The following is a 9,186-nucleotide window of genomic DNA, read 5'->3' as shown; positions in this document are numbered from 1 at the left end:
GTGATTTGGGTTGGACCAACTGGAGAGAGTGCCACTTGGGAACCGGAGAGTAGGATGAGAGTTTCGTATCCGGAGTTGTTTCCTTCAGGTAAATTTTCGAGGGCGAAAATTCTTTTTAGGGGGGGAGAGTTGTAACAGCCCAATTTTTAGCTAGATTTATTTTAATTACTTTTAATTGTGTTTGTGTGTGATTAATTGTGCTTGTGTGTATTTAATTGTCGTCGGGTGCATCTACGTGGATTACCGTATTAGAAGAGTATTTTAGTCATTTGACGGGTAAGGGTAAAATGGTAATTTTGGTGAGAATCATTTTAATATTTAATGAGAACCCTTATTTTACCAAGTTACTAGTGTAATGATTAGTTTTTATCGTTAGTGATCGTTCATTATATTTTACCGTTGTTAGTAATTACCGTTGAGTGGATAGAAACTTTTTGGAATTATGTTAGAATGAGTTAGGCCCATTAGAATTTGGAATTGAGCCCATTAAGGGAGATAACATTAGGGTTGTCATAGGAAAATATCTTTCATTCACTTCACAAAACATTTTCCTAGAGAGAGAGGGAGATAGAGCGAGAAAGAGGTGAAGAGAAGAACAAGAGTGTTGAAGGGAAAGCTTGGGGAATCAATTTGGGTGACCTAGGAGCTGAATTGAAGCAAGGGTTAGAGATAATCAACTTCAAAGGTAAGGGGGTTAGTTATTATCATAATCATGTACAATCTTTGCATTTTCTCATGTTGTATGAAAATGGGTTGGTGAACAATTGTTGTTAAATTCGTGCTCTTGCTGTGATGCTATTTTCTTGTGCTTGAATTGATGATTATGGTATGTTTATGGGTGAAATTACATGTTTCAAAGTATGTATAAATGTTAAGTTATGAAATTATGCTTAATTGATGAAATTTGATATGCTTTGATTGAAAAGAGATGTGATTCATATTCCATTAATGTGGTTATTGTTAACTGATGCTATTGTAAGTGAATTATGATTTGGGTATACTTAATTGTGGATTGATGATGAGAAATAAATTGTTGTTGATGGTTTTGTGAAATTAGTGAAGTTGAGTTAAGTGTTCATGTGAAGGACCAAAATGAACTTTTTGATATATATATGGTTGTTGACTGAAATTTTGTTATTGTTGGATGAATTGAACCTATGAGAATTTCTGTTTTCACGTTGTGGTTATGTTAGTTGAGTCGTTTGGGAGAAAACGGATTTTTCGTGTGAAATGTCGATGTTTAAGCGTTTTCGCCAATAAGTGATTATGTGAGGTTTTGGAAAATGACTTTTGGGGATAGTTGAAACATGAAATTTTTATAGATTATGTTAGAGTCAAGTGTCAGGATCGTGTAGGTGAAAACGGCATCAAAATCCGATTAACGGTTTGCATTTTACGCGCGAAATGGTGAAAAACGCACTTTTGGAAAAGCTGTAAGCGAACAGGCCAGAAGCACACTTCAGAAGCATACTTCAGAAGCACACTTCAGAAGCACACTTCAGAAGCGTACTTCAGAAGCACTCTTCAGAAGCGTACTTCAGGAGCACTCTTCAGAAGTAGGCCAGAAGCTTCTCAAGAAGCGCCAGTTCCAGCATCTCCTGTTTCGCGTTCTTGCGTCTTTTTCACCTATTTCTGTTTCGAATTGGCCTTTGGTGTAAACATGAAAGTTTTAGATAATTTTGTTAGCTTTCTAATGGCGTTGGTTTCAGGACCAAATGATTTTTAGAACTCGAGTTATGATCAAATTACTACACATGGGTCATGTGAATTTTTGTGAAAACTTAGCATAACTTTTTCTATGAGTCGTGAAACTTTTCCAAACTTGATATTGGGCTTAATGAATTATTAGAGGGAATAATTGAGTATGTAAATATGTAATTGGGATGTGATAATGATCATGAGATATATTTTGCTATCTTACTTGGAATATGAGAATGCTTGAATTGGTGAAACTATATGATATAATTGATGTTGAGTGACATTGTTGATTATTGATAATATGTTGATGTGTGATGATGAATTCTATGATTTATTTGTGTGGGCATGTTTTCTTGATAATGCAATGTTGTGGAGATAATCAATATAATTGGGTGTTGTCCTATATATTGAGTTGAGATTGTGATTTGTTGTCGCATTATCGAGTCCTTACACATGTCCATGCATCATAGTCGTTGTTGCTGTAAAAGGGATGAATCTTTTACTTCGAGATTATTGTAAGGCAGAGGTGAGCCTTACATGCGATGTTGACTTGTCCATCGGAGGTGACGACCTTGTTGAGATTTGGTACCACATGCATTTATGTGTCAATAAGTGCATATCATAGCATGAGTCCTATGTGAAATATGTGATTGGTGATGAATGGAGAAGAATGAAAGTTGATAATGATTGTTTGTGATTGATGTTGTGAATGAATATTTATGATTGGATAATTATTCATGTGATTGATATCTGTGGATATGAACTATCAAGTTGTGATATAAGTATTTATGCATGACTATTATTATTCAAGTACATGATATTATTTGATTTGATTATTATCTGGATTATGATAATGTAATGCTTACCCCCAGTGGTTTTAACCGCCTACTTGCCTGTATGGGTGAGTAGACGTTGTGCAGGAGTAGTCTCGGTGAGTCTTTGCTTGGGATATCGGGAGCTTCCTCCGATATCGGTGTCATGTCGGCTCTGATCTAGGCTTGTCGTGTCGGTCTAGATTAGGTTGTTTATATTTTCGTTGGGATTATTATTTTGTTGATGACTACCCGATGTTTGGGTTTTGAGATTTATCTTTTGGATATGATTTATTTGCTCATGGCATGTATATATTTGATCACTCTGATTTATATTCCGCTGTAACTGTTGAGGTTTACATACATGTCTATCGGTTTTTGAATTTTGAATAAGACGTAATCTCTATTTCTTGAATAAATGTATTATTCGCATGTTTAATTGCTTTAATAGAAATAGGAGCGTTACAATGAATATGTTGTTCTATATATGATTAATATTATTAAGTGAATATTATGTTATGTTATTGATGATGATCGAATGCTGTGATTACTTGGTAATTGTTTATCAAAGATGCTATGATGTTTAAGATGATATTGTTTAAGATGATTATGTTTAAGATGTTTATGTTGAAGATTTATGATGTTGATTATGGTGTTAGTATGTGTTGATTATATTTTGATAAGATGATGAATATGTTGTTGTTGTTATATTATTATATGAAGATGAATATGTTGATGTTATATTATTATATTATGACGAGATGATGTATATGTTGTTATTATATAATTATGATGATTAATATGTGTTGTTCATGTCGTTATAAGATGATGATTATGTTGTGTCATATATGATTATTATTATAGTGAGATGTTGATTACATTGTGTTGTTTTAAAGTTATTAGTGATGATGATATCTATGAGTTGTTAAGTGTACTTGATGATGTTTATGTTAAATTGATAAGTTGTCTTTTATTCATGGATTGATAATGAGATGTTTGATGAATAAGTATTATTACGAATTAATGATGTAGTTATGTTGTATATGAATTATGACTAAGATGTTGTTATGTTGTATATGAACTATGATGTGATGATCTATGTTGGTTATGATTTGGTTATTATGTGTTATATGATGATTTTATAATGTGATGAATATGAAGTAAATGATAATTAGAAGTTGGTTGAACTATTAAGAATTATTACATGAAGAATTATTATTACTAATAGATGAAGCTATTTATGTTATTAAATATAATTATTGAATTATATGCTTGATATTATTGTTTTGTGAAATCTCACCCCTTCTTCTGCTTGAAAATGTTGCTCTTCATATGAGTAACTTGCAGGTATTAATGATTAGTAGGAGTGGTGGCTCAAGTGTCTCTAGGTGCTCTGATACGTAACGGGATGGGAACTTTGTTTTTGCTTTCTATTCCTTACGTATTGTTTTTGAAGAATTATGACTATGTTTTTAGAATGGATTTTTATGACATAATTGTAAAGAGGCCTTAGTGCCAAAGACTGGTTTTAGTTATTGAATAAATTCCGCTGCGATGTATTAAAGATTTTGTTATTGAATTTTAAAGGATAAATAGTTATTTATGATTTTATGAAAAGAAGTGTAGCATTCCGTTTACGTGAATAACTTTGATTATTAAATGAAATTTTTATGTTGGGAAAACGGGGTGTTACAGGTACTCTCACCAGTTGGTCCAACCCAAATCACTTTGACCAAAACAATCTCTTTGCCACGCAAACGCTTCAACTCACGATCCTCAATCCTAACCGGAAAAGTCTCAACCGTCAAATTATCCCTTACTTCCAACTCATCCACTTGAATCACATGAGACGCATCATGCACATACTTCCTCAACTGAGACACATGAAACACATTATGAAGATTCGACAAAGACGGTGGCAACGCAATCCGGTACGCTACAACCCCAACCTTCTCAATCACATCAAACGGCCCAACAAAACGAGGAGTCAACTTCCTACACTTCAAAGCACGACCAACTCCGGTCACAGGATTCACCCTCAAAAACACATGATCACCAACTTGAAACTCAATATCCTTTCTCCTCTTATCATGATAGCTCTTCTGTCTACTCTGAGACGCCTTCATCTTCTCCTGAATCATCTTAACCTTTTCCGTAGTTTCTTGCACAACTTCCGGTCCTAATAAAGCATTCTCTCCGGACTCAAACCAACACAACGGTGTCCTACACCTCCGACCATACAAAGCCTCAAACGGTGCCATTCCGATACTAGCATGAAAACTGTTGTTGTAAGTAAACTCAATCAACGATAAACATTCGTCCCAACTGACACCTTGCTCCAAAACACAAGCACTCAACAAATCCTCCAAACTCTGAATAGTTCTCTCCGTCTGCCCATCGGTCTGAGGATGGTAAGCAGAACTCAATCTCAACTTAGTTCCCAAAGCAGCTTGCAAACTCTCCCAAAACTTAGAAGTAAACCTCAGATCCCGATCTGACACAATACTAGAAGGAATACCATGCAATCTAACAATCTGCTCAATGTAGATCTCAGCCAACTTCGCTACCGACATACCAGTCTTGATAGGAACAAAATGCGCTGACTTCGTCAACCGATCAACAATCACCCAAATCGAATCGAAACCCTTATTAGTCTTAGGCAACGCTCCAACAAAATCCATAGAAATGCTATCCCATTTCCACTCTGGCACAAACAACGGTTGCATCAAACCCGATGGTCTCTGATGTTCAATCTTCGATTTCTGACAAACCAAACAAACATGAACAAACTCAGCAATCTCCTTCTTCATTCCAGGCCACCAAAACAACCTTTTCAAATCCTGATACATCTTAGTTGCTCCTGGATGAATACTCAAACTACTTCTATGACCTTCATCCAAAATTTGCCTCTTAAGCTCAAACACATCCGGCACACAAACTCGATCACGAAACATCAAAACACCATTCTCGCCCAATCTAAAGTCTCCACCTTTACCTTGATTAACCAACGTCACTCGGTCCACGAGTTCCAAATCTTCCTTCTGACCCTTCTTGATCTCTTCCAAAATATTGCTTGTCAACATCAACATACCCAACCTCACACCATCAGGTGTCAACTCACTAACCAAACTCAAGTCTCGAAACTGCTCAATCAATTCCAACTCTTTAACCATCAAAGCAGACATATGCAAGGTCTTTCTACTCAAAGCATCCGCAACAACATTAGCCTTTCCGGGATGATAACTCAACTGAAAATCAAAGTCCTTAAGATACTCCAACCATCTTCTCTGCCTCATATTCAACTCTTTCTGATCAAACAAATACTTCAAACTCTTGTGGTCACTGAACACCTCAAACTTAGAACCATACAGATAATGCCTCCAAATCTTCAATGTATACACAACAGCCGCCAATTCCAAATCATGAGTCGGATAATTCTTCTCATGCACTTTCAACTGCCTCGAAGCATAAGCTACAACCTGACGATGCTGCATAAGCACACCACCAAGACCCATCTTAGAAGCATCACAATACACAACAAACGATTCCTTCGGATTCGGCAAAATCAACACTGGAGCTGAAGTCAACCTCTTCTTCAACTCTTGGAAACTCTTCTCACACTTGGCATCCCAAACATAAGCTTGTCCTTTCCGAGTCAACTGCGTCAATGGCAACGCCAACTTAGAGAATCCCTCAATGAACCTCCGATAATAACCGGCCAAACCAAGAAAGCTTCTAATCTCAAAAACAGACTTAGGAGACTCCCACTGCAACACTGCATCAACCTTGGAAGGATCCACAGAAATACCACCCTTAGAAATCACATGACCAAGGAAACTCACTTCCTTCAACCAAAAATCACACTTAGACAACTTGGCACACAACCGGTTATCTTTCAAGACTTGCAACACAATCCTCAAATGCTCAGCATGCTCTTCCTCAGACTTCGAATACACCAAAATATCATCTATGAACACCACCATAAAACGGTCCAGATAAGGATGAAATATTCTATTCATATATTCCATAAAGACACCTGGCGCATTAGATACTCCAAATGGCATCACAGAATACTCATAGTGTCCATACCTCGTTCGGAACGCAGTTTTGGATATATCTTCCGCCTTCACTCTAATCTGATGATATCCTGATCTCAAATCAATCTTACTAAACACCTAAGCACCAACTAGCTGATCCATCAAATCATCAATCCTTGGAAGTGGATACCGATTCTTAATCGTCACCTTGTTCAACTGCCGATAATCCACACACAACCTCATGCTTCCATCCTTCTTCTTAACCAACAACACTGGAGCACCCCACGGTGAAACACTTGGTCTAATAAACTACTTCTCAAGCAACTCTTCCAACTGATTCTTCAATTCACCCAACTCTGATGCAGACATCCGATATGGCGCAATCGAAATAGGACTCGTGCCTGGTACCAAATCAATTGCAAACTCAACTTCCCTCTCCGGCAGTAACTCGGTAATATCCTCTGGAAAAACCTCAGGAAACTCTTGCACTACGTGCAAATCACTAACTCCTTTCTCACCACTAACCTTCAAGGATGCAAACATCATAAACACACAAGCCTCACCATCTAAAGACTTCTTCACTTGCTCCCCGGTCAAAAACTTCCTATCTAATTCTTCTACCGGCTTAGAAAAAGTCACACTCCTAGTCAAACAATTAATGCTAACCCCAAAAGCTAACAACCAATCCATACCAAAAATTACATCCATATGCTTCAACGGAAGACAAACAAGATCCAACTCAAAATCAACATCACCAAAATTAACGGGACACTTAGCACACATAAAAGAAGTAGTCACCGAACCGCTAGCCGGGGTGTCAATAACCATTCCCCGCAACAAAGGAGTTACAACCAAATCCAAACGTTTAACACAACTAGCCGAGATAAAAGAATGAGTAGCACCAGTATCAATAATTGCAATCAAAGGAGTACTATTGATAAAACACATACCTCGGATAAGATTATCCGGCTGCTCCACCTCCTCCGCGTTCAAAGCAAACACTTTCCCCGCCGCCTTCTTCGGCTTGGTACACTTGGTACTAATATGACCCTTCTCTCCACAATTGTAACAAGTAATCTCTCTAGCAACACCTCTGCACTCGGCCGCCTTGTGACCCGCTTTCCCACACTTATGACAATTCAAATCATTCTTGCAATCATTAGCATAGTGACCCAAAGTTCCACACTTAAAGCACTTGACATCCGCCAAACTTGGCCTAGAGCCCCCACCAGATTCTCTCTTCTTTCCTTTGTCCTTGCTGTAAGGTTTTCCAGCCCAATGTCCTCTTCCTCTCTTTTCACCCTGAGCCTTGTAGTAGTTAGACTTAGCCTTTCCAGCATCATCAAACATACGACACTTATGCACTAAAGTATCAAAGTCTCGGATCTCCTGAACACACATGTACTGATAGATGTCCGGCCTAAGCCCACTTTCAAACTTCACACACTTGGAAACCATAGCATCCTCCGCATTGATGTAGGGACAAAACCTTGCAAGCTCCTCAAACTTCGCCATATATTCGGCCACAGACATACTCCCTTGCTTCAAATTCAGGAACTCCACTTCCTTCCTAGTCCTCAAATCCTCTGGAAAGTACTTCCTCAAAAACTCAGCCTTGAACCTTGTCCAAGTCACAACCTCCCCACCAATCTCAAGTCTTCCCTTAGCATTAGTCCACCAATACTCTGCTTCCTCAGCTAGCATGTGAGTAGCCAACCTCACCTTCTGATCATCACTAGTCACCATAGCACGAAAGAACCTCTCCATGCCTTGCAACCATGTCTGAGCTCCATCCGGGTCAAACCTTCCCTTGAACGTAGGTGGATTGTTTCGCAAGAAACGATCAAGCCTCCGCTCCTCAGCTTCTCCCTCATTCCGACGACCAATCGTCGCTTGCTCATTCGATTGAGCCAAAACCTGAGCCATCGCTGCCAAGGCTTGTGCAATCGCCGCATCATCACCACCTCCTGCCATGTTCGCACTACACAACCATCTAACCGATAAGAAACAACACAACAAAGATTAATCTAAACACGACTGACCATGGCTCTGATACCAACTTGTAACACTCCTATTTCTATTAAAGCAATTAAACATGCGAATAATACATTTATTCAAGAAATAGAGATTACGTCTTATTCAAAATTCAAAAACCGATAGACATGTATGTAAACCTCAACAGTTACAGCGGAATATAAATCAGAGTGATCAAATATATACATGCCATGAGCAAATAAATCATATCCCAAAGATAAATCTCAAAACCCAAACATACGGGTAGTTAACAACAAAATAATAATCCAAATGAAAATATAAACAACCTAATCTAGACCGACACGACAAGCCTAGATCAGAGCCGACACGACACCGATATCGGAGGAAGCTCCCGATATCCCAAGCAAAGACTCACCGAGACTACTCCTGCATAACGTCTACTCACCCATACAGGCAAGTAGGCGGTTAAAACCACTGGGGGTAAGCATTACATTATCATAATCCAGATAATAATCAAATTCAATAATATCATGTATTTGAATAATATTATTCATGCATAGATACTTACATTGCAACTTGATAACTCATATCAACATATATCAATCACATGAAAAATTATCCAATCATAAATATTCATTCACAAA

The sequence above is a fragment of the Medicago truncatula genome, unplaced genomic scaffold (genome assembly GCF_003473485.1).
Source record: "Medicago truncatula cultivar Jemalong A17 unplaced genomic scaffold, MtrunA17r5.0-ANR MtrunA17Chr0c02, whole genome shotgun sequence".
NCBI classification, from domain to species: Eukaryota; Viridiplantae; Streptophyta; class Magnoliopsida; order Fabales; family Fabaceae; genus Medicago; species Medicago truncatula.
This window is presented reverse-complemented; position numbering follows the sequence as displayed.